The sequence below is a fragment of the Apium graveolens genome, chromosome 7, assembly GCF_009905375.1.
Source record: "Apium graveolens cultivar Ventura chromosome 7, ASM990537v1, whole genome shotgun sequence".
Taxonomy (NCBI): domain Eukaryota; kingdom Viridiplantae; phylum Streptophyta; class Magnoliopsida; order Apiales; family Apiaceae; genus Apium; species Apium graveolens.
Window position 1 is genome coordinate 128882598 of NC_133653.1, and position 11957 is coordinate 128894554.

The following is an 11957-nucleotide window of genomic DNA, read 5'->3' on the forward strand; positions in this document are numbered from 1 at the left end:
GCTATACTTGACTGCTAGTAGACCAGACATCATGTTTGTAACATGTCTGTGTGCTAGATTTCAAGCAAATCCCAAAGAATTACATTTGATGGCAATAAAAAGGATTTTCAGATATTTGAAGGGAACAACAAACTTGAGATTATGGTATCCTAAGAGAACTGGTTTTGAAGCTGTTGGATACACAGATGCAGATTTTCCTGGATGCAGGGTTGACAGGAAGAGTACTAGTGGAAGCTTTTAATTTCTTGGTCAAAGACTTGCATCTTGGTACAGTAAGAAACAACAATTTGTCAAAGCCCAAAAATAAAACTAACAGATAATGACTGATAGATATAAAGTCATTACAAATGGCTATTTACAACAAAATGTAAGATCGCAAGGTTCAGTGTTTGAACAGTCCAACTCTACAACTATTACAACTTTTACATAACTATCGGTCCTCACACAGATGTCAACTATACTACCTGAGCTCTCACATAAGCCTCAGCATCTCCACCGGTAGACTTACGAGCAGTCTGCTTGAGTCTAATCATACTTGCTTGCTGAAATAACATGAATAAATAGCAAGGAGTGAGCCAAACGCTCAACAAGATATATCATAAGACATTAATTAACAGCATAGCAATTCATAATTCAAAATTGGGGTGGATGGCATCATTATTCAAGTCAAAACATTTTTAATCAAATCATTGCTTAAAATCATTTTATGACGCTCTGGATTACATCCGGTGATCAGCCGCGAAGTAATCCCGAACCTCGCTGGGTTCTAATAGTTCGGATCTCTAGGCAACTTTTAAGCCTAATATAATAATTGTAAAAAGGACTTGCATCTTAGTCCAATCCACCAATCTCACGAAACATTCTTTTGAAGAGCAATTATCTTTTATAAAACTGATGCCAGAGAGAAATTATAAGAATTCTAAACGATAGAACTTCAATTATCATTCAAGGATTGGAGTTATGGAACTCTTATTAAAAATGAATTATCTGCTCACTAGAAGGGTCATCAAAGATGAATATTAGTGGTTTATCAACAAGGGAAGAAAGCATTGGAAAAGAGTCACAATGATAATCAACAAAGGTGAGGATCTTAAATTTAGAATGTAGTACAAGGCATATATCCAATTACAAAGTTTGATTATGATAATAAAGAGTAATAAAGAAGTATGAAGTTGGATTATTGATATCTCAAGGTATCAAGGGTATAGGGACATAGTATCAAATCAATTGGGGTTTTTTTATCATAAAAATTGAAATATTGGAGCTTAAAAGGTATTTTGGTATGGTACGAGCAATCGAAGTATAGAAATTATAGGTACTAGGTCAAGTTGTGGAAAAATGTAGATAAGCGAATGATCTTTATAAGTGCTTAAATGAACTTGGAACAATTGCGATAATCACAGTCATGGAATAACATTTGTAACAACTCAATTTAAGATTTAGATACTTGCACAAAAATAGAATTGACAAGGGAGAAACACTTGTATAAAATTAGCTATGTTGGGGAGGTGCACTTGCCTTAGAGAAGGCTTTATCTAAAACTCGACTTGGTTTGGGAGCAACCGGGAGTACTACTCGACCTTGATGGCAAGCTTCATATCTTCACTTTATCCTACACCATAATAATACTCTCATTATAAAGGACTCTTATAAGAACAATCGATCCTAATGCTAATGCACAATTAGACTCCAAGTAGCATTTAGCATCTTACTTCGCATAAGACCTCAAGTCAACACACATTCCTATATATATTATAACGACTCGTGTATTTTTGAATTATTTAATTATGTAATTATGGAAATTATTAAATAAATAAAATATGTGTGTTGGTTTTGACCGCTATGTGTTTTTTGATTATTATCCATATGTGATTTATGGTGTACCGGTTTGTCCGCGCGATTAATTATGGGATCGTATTGAATTGTTTTCACTTTCAAAAGTGGATTTAGTGCAAATTTATTTGCATAAATATTGGGAATGTTTCTAAAATTGTTTTTATGATTTTATAATTACAATAATTATTTTTAGGATTTTATAAAATTGAGAAATCAATATTTTATTAATTATTTATCTTTAAATGATTTTTTGAATGCTTTTATTTGTAAAATCCATATTTAATTCTAAAATTCTTCAAAAATTATGAAACTCATATTTATTTAAGTTTGGAATATTCCGGGAATTTTAAAATTATTTTGAAAATTTTTGGGATTAATTTCACCCGCGCGTTGTTTCGGTTATTTATTAAAAACGGGTATAAATTGCATTTCAGAAATTATTTTTAAATTTTTGAAAAGTATGTTTTTATACACTTCGGGATATTTCTAACATTTTAAGATTGTTTCCGTGATTTTCTGAAATTGTTTTAAGTGCAGCTCGGATCGTTAATTGTTAAATGCGGCTACGAGTTACGTTTCAAATATACTTTGAAAATTAGGAAAAAAAATTATTTTTAATAATTATGAATTATTTGTGATATTTTAAAACTATTTTGGTAATTTTAGGGTAAAATTTTACCAATAAAGTTGTTCGTTATTTTGCAAAACGCGAACAAAATCGGGGATTATAGTACAAATCAAGACATGTGGCAGTTGTTAGGGCGAAAACACGCGCTAATAATACACGCAAGTATAAGCATTCGCAAGTAATATAAAATACTTTCTAGTTCGTTCCTACAGAGACTCAGACTAATTATTGTTCAATTAAACTCACTCACCAATGTATGAATACTTCTCAATGTTAAGACACTAACACTTAGAATTATTGACTAAATATTAACTACAATTAACTACATAATTAATCACTTAATTAACACTTCGAATTAAAAATATTAAAACACTCATGAGATCACAACTTCATTACTACTTCCTTCAATAGTTATTGTTATTACCCTTAGCATGCAACAATGATGATATTAATCGAATAACACGAAACTGATAAAAGCCAACTTTCATTGTACTAATACCATTCTACCAAACATCCACAATTAAGATAGAAGTTGAATAGTCATCAATTATGTTGAGTCCCTATATGTCTACAGAAATTGACAACATAATGATTTAAGCACAAGTTATTCCTTTTGATTACACAGGGCGAATAAAACAGTTAGATTTACCCACTAATCATGCAACATCATATATGAACCTATGCTAGCAAGGCAAGTTCTAAATCTCAAGATCCACCGTCGCTTCACAAGAGATTAACACCCTATCTTATATGTTCGCGACGCACATAAGATGAATAAGCACAACCAGTACTAGATATCATACAATCATTACACACTAAGGTATTAAACAACTACCAAAAGAATTCCATAATAAATCCATTACGACCTCATGATCACGATTAACCCATGATAGCACTTATCGTCATCATGGGTTCATATGAAAACATGATAAACAAACACAAGAGAATAATAACTAAACTAATTATATTAAACCAGAGTACGTCACAAGAGTAATAGGTTCAAAGCAAAGAAAACTAGCATCCAACGTTATAACGAAATAAAGAATCACAAGAAAATATGCTTCCTCTTCGTTGCGGTGTGCTAAAACGGTCTTCTTCCTTGTCTCCTTCTCTCCTTTCTTAATACCACGATCCTCTCTCGTGAAAACGTCTCTAATTCTACTTATATAATAGTCCCATAAAACTCAGATTACATAGAAGTTGGAAGCCAAACAAAAGTAGAAGTCTAAAATAAATTATCAAAATTCCCGACCCTGCGCGGCCGCTCAGCTATGCTGAGCGGGCGCTCAGGACCCTACTGGAAAATTCCTGAGTTTGCTTCGTTTCTTCGCTGTAATCTGCCCCTTTCTTTCCTCTCGCAATGCTTAACACATGCCAAGGTTATTCTTGATGATTACTCCTCCGAAATGCAACTAATACCCAGAAATGCACAAACACTAGAAAAACACATCAAATACACAAAATACTTGATTTCAAGACACCCATTTAAGCTATTTTAAGACGTTCTAAGTGGTATAAAATGCCACTTATCACACCCCCAAACTTAAATCGATGCTTGTCCTCAAGCGTCACAGACTCAAAAACAAATAAAAACATGCATGAATGTGATCTATATGAAATGCAGCGATCGCCCTTACTACGACCAATCCAACCAACTTACAACATCTCAACAAATGCAATTAGGCGACTAAAGATCAATCAAATCATGCAAACGAACATACAGCCAGAAACGTGGTGTGTGTAGATGCTTAACAGATATGCTTCAGAACTAGACCAATTATTATTACTCACATCAAGGCAATCACATGATTATACACAGAATAAAAATTCTAGGCACAAAGTGACTTATAACACTATGAGAATCATGGAGCTTATTACGGAATCATGCCTTTTATTCACAACAATAATGCTTATTTGACCGTGCAATGAGTGAGGTCCACAAAAGACTTATACAATGATATCCATGTAGCGAGCGTTAGGTTAGCGGATCCCAGACTATAAAAGCCTTAGGTCACTAGGCACAAAGTCCCCAAAGAACTTAATAACTCGAATACCAAAGAGCCCACTCGTGATCAATTATGCATAAACACATACTTTTTTTTTCTTTTTTATTTCTTTTTTTTTCTATTTTTTTCAAAATTTCTGAGCAAGTGCGTTTTGCTCCATCTTGCTCAACCCTAGACTACTCGCATAACATGCGAGCCGGCTACTAGCCATTTGACGCCTAGCCACAACTAGCAACAAATTCCATTTTTACTCCATTTTTTTTCTTTTTCGTGCCTTTATCACTAAGAACCTATTATCAAATTCTAAGCATAATAAATAGATTAACCTCGAAAACAATCAGATCATAACAACAATCTAGTCCCTACGCATTCTCTAAGTCTTAGTGAAAATACAAATGCTTCTAGCATGCATATCAACCTACATGACTCAACATCACTTTAATGCCATCACTACACTCGCTTCAACATCACAAATCAGTCAGTAAATCATCGCAAAAGGGAACACGGCATATGCATGAGCTACATGACATGATAAAGAAATAAAGCTATAAATAAATAAAAAAACTATCTGGCAAAAATTATGCAACTATATGAACTAACTATCATGAATATGCAGCTATATGACACACATACAAAATATTCCTTAACTACCATCCCCAAACTTAAAATCTTCTCTGTCCCCAGTGAAGGTAGTAGAAAGGAACACAGGGTATACCTACTCGGAGTCATCATCATCATCACCCTCAGTGGGTGGAGTATCAGGCGGCGGGGTATGCAGAGTCCTCACCAAAAACTGGCCACTGGATGTCAGCTCCAAATCCCCGAAAAGCAGTCCCTAACGCAAGGGTGAGCTCCTGAGCAAACCTGCTCTACGTCTCGTACATGGCATCCATCCGCCGTGATAGCCTTCTATACTGGGAATCAGCCATCCCAGCACCCTCCCGAGCACTTGAAGAACCAGCCTCATCACGCCTAGGCCTAGCCATAGTAGCACCTCGTGCTGGACGCCCTCCTGGAAGATGATAACCCAGCCCATGCTCCTCGGGCTCACCACCGGTCCACTCCTGCATCCCATTCAGAGTCCCAGAATCAATTGGAGCGGCCGGCAACTGCAACTACTCATGAGACGACCAGTTCACTCCCACCGCTCGGCAAAGCTTCGTGACCGTGGATGCATAAGGGATGTTCATGTGCTTGGGTCCCCTCAAAAACTTCAGAATTCCTTGGTAGATAAACTCACCAAGGTCCACATAGTACTCCTCATTCAAAATTCCCCACAACAACTGTGCTCTCTCAACTGTGACCTCATGTGCATGCGAAGAAGGCAGAATATTAGCACAAATAAATGCATTCCATGCACGGGCATACCTGTTCATAGCGATCGCCGGAAAGTGAGGATACTCATTAGTTCCTGTCTTTAAAGTCCAAACTGTGCCCGACCTACAGAGAGTAGCACAAATCAAATCCAAGTCAAAATCTTCAGCAGTCTTTTCATTCCAATTCTCTTTCTCGGGCTTCCTCTCTCGCTACCCAATCACACGGCGAATCGCCGCTGGGTGATAATCAACCGTCAGCCCTCGGACCACAGAAAATCCATTCTTCTCGGCCTTCGCGTTCGCATAGAACTCGCGAACCACGCTCATCGGTACTGCTTCAGGTGACTCACAGAAAGCTATCCACCCCTTCTCTGCAATCATCGGTAGCAACTCACCATCCATCCCCGATGGTAAAAACCCCCTCTCCTTCAGAATCGGCTTCCCCAGAAGCCTAGTGTACTCCTCCTCCGCAGCTCTGTCATTCAACCGAGGCCTCATAACAGTACCCCTCGATGAATCAGCAGTAGGGACCGTGCTGCTGCTATCAATAGTCCTTGCTCTCTTGGGTGCCATTGAATCTGAATAAAAGTTCTTGAAAATAGTGTTTTTGTGTTTGGGAGAGAGTTTGAGTGTAGAAGGTGTGTGAGAGATGTATGGGATAAGTGTATGTATATATAGGGTATGGATTAGGTTAAAATTATATTAGGAGTGGGTTTGAGGGATAAAATCATGGGTTAATGGGAAAAGAAATCATGGGTAATGGGGCTGTAATTCATTTTTTTGATTTTCTGATTTTTTTTTTATTTTTTTATGAACTTAAAAAAAACATTCTGGCAGTCGACCCCTGAGCGGTCGCTCAGCAGAGCTGAGCGGGCGCTCAGGGGGTCTCTGGAAAATATTTTTCCGAGCCCGGATTTTCTGAATTTTTTGTGGTTTTGGATAGGTTATTAACTTCTAAGGGTTCCTGTAACAACAATTCATGGGTTGCCTCCCACACAATGCTTCTTTTTCGTTATTAGCTTACGTTGAGTACCTTCCTCAAGTTGACAATAAAACGACACTAACCACTTCTCGGTTTGCCGTGTCCCCATAGTAGTGCTTTAAATGCTGACCATTAACCTTGAATGCTTGGTCCAGATCATTCTCAAAAATCTCCACCGCTCCATGTGGAAACACAGTTTTGACAATAAAAGGTCCAAACCACCTTGATTTCAACTTCCCAGGAAAAAGTCGGAGACGAGAGTTGAATAAGAGAACTTGTTGCCCGGGCACGAATAACTTAAGATGTAGCTTCCTATCATGCCACCTCTTCACCTTTTCCTTGTACATTTTGTTATTCTCGTATGCTTGGAGTCGAAATTCATCAAGTTCATTAAGTTGAAGCATTCTCTTCTTACCAGCTGCATCTAAATCCATGTTCAACTTTTTCAACGCCCAATAGGCCTTATGCTCAAGCTCCGCAGGTAAATGACATCCCTTACCATACACCAGTTGAAACGGGGACATACCAAGTGGAGTTTTGTATGCTGTTCTGTAAGCCCAAACAACTTCATCAAGCTTTAAAGACCAATCCTTCCTTGACGGACAAACAACCTTCTCTAGAATGCGTTTGATCTCTCTGTTAGACACTTCCACTTGACCATTTGTTTGTGGATGATAGGCAGTAGCAACACGATGATTCACATTATAACGCTGCATCATAGAAGTGAACTTACGGTTGCAGAAATGCGACCCTTCATCACTTATGATTACCCGAGGCGTTCCAAACCTTGTGAAAATCTGCTTATGAAGAAAATTCAACACTGCCTTTGCATCATTTGTCGGTAGAGCTTTGACTTCTACCCATTTTGAGACATAATCGACTGCCAGCAAGATGTACTAATTATTGCAGGATGAGACAAAAGGCCCCATAAAATCGATTCTCCAAACATCAAAGACCTCGACTTCAAGCATCACATTTAACGGCATCTCATCCTTTCTCGTCAAATTTTCCACTATTTGGAAACGATCACACCTTAAAACAAACTAATGAGCATCCTTAAACAAAGTAGGCCAGAAAAAACCTGCTTGCAGAATACGAGCTGCCGTCTTCTCACCACCATAATGCCCACCATAAACTGTGGAGTGGCAGTGTCGTAATATCCCCTCCGTCTCACAGAACGGGATACATCTCCTGATGATCTGGTCAGCTCCCTGTCTAAACAAATATGGTTCATCCCACATATACCACTTCACCTCATGCAGAAACTTTTTCTTTTGAGCTGAGGTCAAATTAGGAGGCATTATATTACTGACAAGAGAGTTTACAATATCTGCAAACCATGGCTCTTCCTCCTGAACTGTGAACAACTGCTCATCCGGAAAAGATTCGTTGATCAATGTCTTATCCTGTGAAGTAGACTCGGGATTCTCCAATCTAGAGAGATGGTCAGCTACTTGATTCTCAGTACCTTTTCGATCCTTAATTTCTAACTCAAATTTTTGAAGTAAGAGCACCCAACGAATGAGTCTCGGCTTCGAATCCTTCTTGGAAACCAAATAGCAAATGGCCGTATGATCAGTGAATACTGTCACTTTTGTCCCAAGCAGATAAGATCAAAATTTCTCGAAACCAAAGACTATAGCCAAGAGCTCCTTCTCAGTAGTGGTGTAGTTCATTTGGGCTCCATTTAAGGTCTTACTAGCATAGTAGAACACATGAAAGAGATTATTCTTTCGCTGCCCAAGAACTGCACCTACCGTATAAGCACTCGCATCACACATCATCTCAAATGGCTCTGTCCAATCCGGTGCTGTAATAACTGGCGCAGTGATTAAACTCTTCTTCAAAGTCTCGAATGCCGTCAAACATTCATCATCAAATTTGAAAGGCACATCTTTCTCAAGCAAGTTGCACAACGGCTTAGATATCTTTGAAAAGTCCTTGATGAACCGCCAATAAAAACCCGCATGACCAAGAAAACTACGGATTCCTTTCACAGAAATAGGTGGTGGAAGATTTTCAATGACTCCCACCTTGGCTTTATCCACCTCAAGACCCTTGCTATAGACCTTATGCCCAAGAATAATGCCTTCACGCACCATAAAATGACATTTCTCCCAATTGAGAACCAAATTAGTTTCCACACACCTTTTGAGCACGGCACGAAGATTATTCAAACATTCATCATATGAATGTCCAAAGACGGAGAAGTCGTCCATGAACACCTCGACATTATTTCCAATCATGTCTGAGAATATAGCCATCATACATCTCTGAAAAGTGGTCGGTGCGCCACATAAACCAAACGGAACTCTGCGAAAAGCAAACGTGCCAAATGGACAAGTGAAGGTAGTATTTTCTTGATCCTCTGGTGCAATAAAAATCTGATTATACCCTGAGTAGCCATCCAGAAGACAATAATACTCATGACTAGCCAACTTGTCAAGCATCTGATCAATAAATGGAAGAGGGAAGTGATCCTTCCTCATGGCCTTGTTCAACTTTCGGTAATCCATGCATACTCTCCATCATGTAACTGTTCGAGTGGGGATGAGCTCATTCTTCTCATTTGCTACCACAGTGATACCTCCTTTCTTAGGCACACATTGTACGGGGCTCACCCAAGAACTATCAGAAATAGGATAAATGATGCCTGCATCCAGCCATTTTAGAATTTCTTTCTTCACCACCTCCTTCATGATAGGATTCAGTCTGCGATGTTGCTCAACAGTTGGCTTACTACCCTCCTGGAGCAGAATCTTATGCATATAATATGAAGGGCTGATCCCTTTGATGTCTGCTATGGTCCATCCAATAGCTGATTTGAATTCTCTCAAAATCCTTAAGAGCTTGTCTTCCTCACTCAAGTGTTCAGGTAATGGCTTGAGCTCCAAGGTAGGTGCTTCCACAATTGATGGTTTAAGCTTTCCTTCAGCATTCTTGAGGTCAGAAGTACCAAGATATTCAAATGGCATGTCCAGCTTTCGCCTCCAGGGAGAAGCATTTAGATATTGTAATTGCTCGTTGCCATCTTCATCATCACTGTCAAAATCCCCCACTAAGGCCTTTTTTAATGCATCAGACATTAGCATATGCTCGAGTTCTAAAGTAACCGCAGAATCAATCACATCCACTTTTAAGCACTCCTCATCTTCTGTAGGGAATTTCATTGCTTTGAATACATTGAAGGTCACATCCTGATCCTGCACCCGCATTGTAAGTTCACCTTTCTGCACATCTATAAAGGTACGACCAGTAGCCAAGAAAGGTCTTCCCAAGATTATGGGAATCTTCTAATCTTCCTCGAAATCCAGAATAACAAAGTCTGCAGGAAAGAAGAGCTTATCCACCTTTACTAGCACATCCTCCACTATGCCCCTTGGGTAAGTAATAGAACAATCAGCCAATTATAGAGACATGTAGGTGGGTTTTGGATCAGGAAAATCCAACTTTTTAAAGATCGACAACGGCATCAGATTGATGCTTGCTCCCAAATCACAAAGGCACTTGTCAAATGACAACTTGCCAATGGTGCAAGGAATGGTGAAGCTACCTGGATCTTTAAGCTTTGAAGGTAACTTTTGTTGCAGCACAGCGCTGCATTCTTCCGTTAGAGCAACGGTCTCAAGGTCATCCAGTTTCACCTTCCTTGAAAGAATACTCTTCATAAACTTCGCATAACTAGGCATTTGCTCCAGAGCCTCAGCGAAAGGTATATTGATGTGAAGTTTCTTGAGCACCTCCAGAAACTTACCGAACTGCTTATCCAGCTTTTGTTGCTGCAATATCTTAGGGAAGGGTGGTGGAGGATAGAGCTATTTCTCCCATGTATTACCCTCAGGCAGAGTGTGTTCAACAGTAGTCTTCCTTGGTTCCACCGCTTTCTCCTTTTGCTTAGCTTCTTCATCTCTAACTTCAGGTTCTCCTTCTTTTGCCTTTTCACCATCAGTAACTTTGCCAGACCTTAAGGTAATAGCCTTGACTTGCTCTTTAGCTTCCTTCCTTCCTGGTACTTCCGTGTCACTGGGAAGTGTTCCAGGTTGACGATTGAGCACTATATTGGCTATTTGACCGATTTGATTTTCCAAGGTCTTGATAGAAACCGCCTGACTTTTGCATAACAGCTTAAGTTCCTCAAAATCAGCACTAGTAGGTGCAGCTGCACTTCCCTGTTGAGGATATGATTGCCTTTGAGCATACTGCTGTGGTTGCTAGAATCCAGGTGGATTAAACTGTTTACTCACACCTTGCTGATATGGTGGCTGAATAGCATTCTGATTATTACCCCAGCTAAAATTTGGATGATTTTTGTTGTTAGGATGATAAGTAGCTGGCACAGGCTGTTGTTGTCGCTGATAATTCTTCACATACTAAACAGATTCGTTGACAAGAGAACACTGATCCATAGCATGAGAACCTGCACAAAGCTCACAGACCATAGCTATTTGATTAACTCCATATGTAGCTAGAGAATCGACCTTCATAGACAGCGCGTGGAGTTGCGCTGCAATAGCAGTGGCTTCATCGACTTCCAGAATACCTGCTACTTTCTCAGGCATCATCCTCTAAGTTGGGTTTTGATGCTCATTTACAGCCATAGTCTCGATAAGATTATAAGCCTCAGTATAGCTTTTGGCCCACAAGGCGCCTCCAGCTGCTGCATCGAGCATGGGCCGAGATTGGGCCCCCAAACCATTATAGAAACTAGTGATCACCATCCAATCGGGCATTCCATGATGTGGACACTTTCTCAACATTTCCTTGTAGCGTTCCCAAGCTTCGCACATAGATTCTGTAGGTTGCTGCGCAAACTAAGTAAGAGCACTCTGCATAGCCGCAGTCTTTGCCATCGGATAAAACTTCACCAGAAACTTTTGCACAAGATCTTGCCAAGTAGTGATGGACCCAGGTGGTTGAGAATGCAACCAGTCCTTAGCTTTATCCCTCAGTGAGAATGGGAAAAACCTCAGCTTGATAGCCTCATCAGTCATGCCATTATACTTGAAAGTACTGCATATCTCGACAAAATTCCTTATGTTCATGTTGGGGTCTTCAGTCGCAGCACCTCCAAAAGAAACAAAATTCTGCACCATCTGAATAGTGCCCGACTTGATTTCAAAGGTGTTAGCTTGAATAGTCGGATGGAGAATGCTTGACTGAATGTCATCAATTTTAGGCCGAGAAAAGTC

The 11957-nt window shown here is 39.3% G+C and overlaps 1 non-coding gene across 1 annotated transcript; it reads left to right on the forward strand.

Moving 5' to 3' along the window:
- Window positions 1-11496: 11496 nt before the first annotated feature.
- On the forward strand, window positions 11497-11600 carry LOC141675939 (small nucleolar RNA R71). Its single transcript, XR_012556562.1, has one exon. It is a non-coding gene; the product is annotated as a small nucleolar RNA R71 (small nucleolar RNA).
- Window positions 11601-11957: the final 357 nt, after the last annotated feature.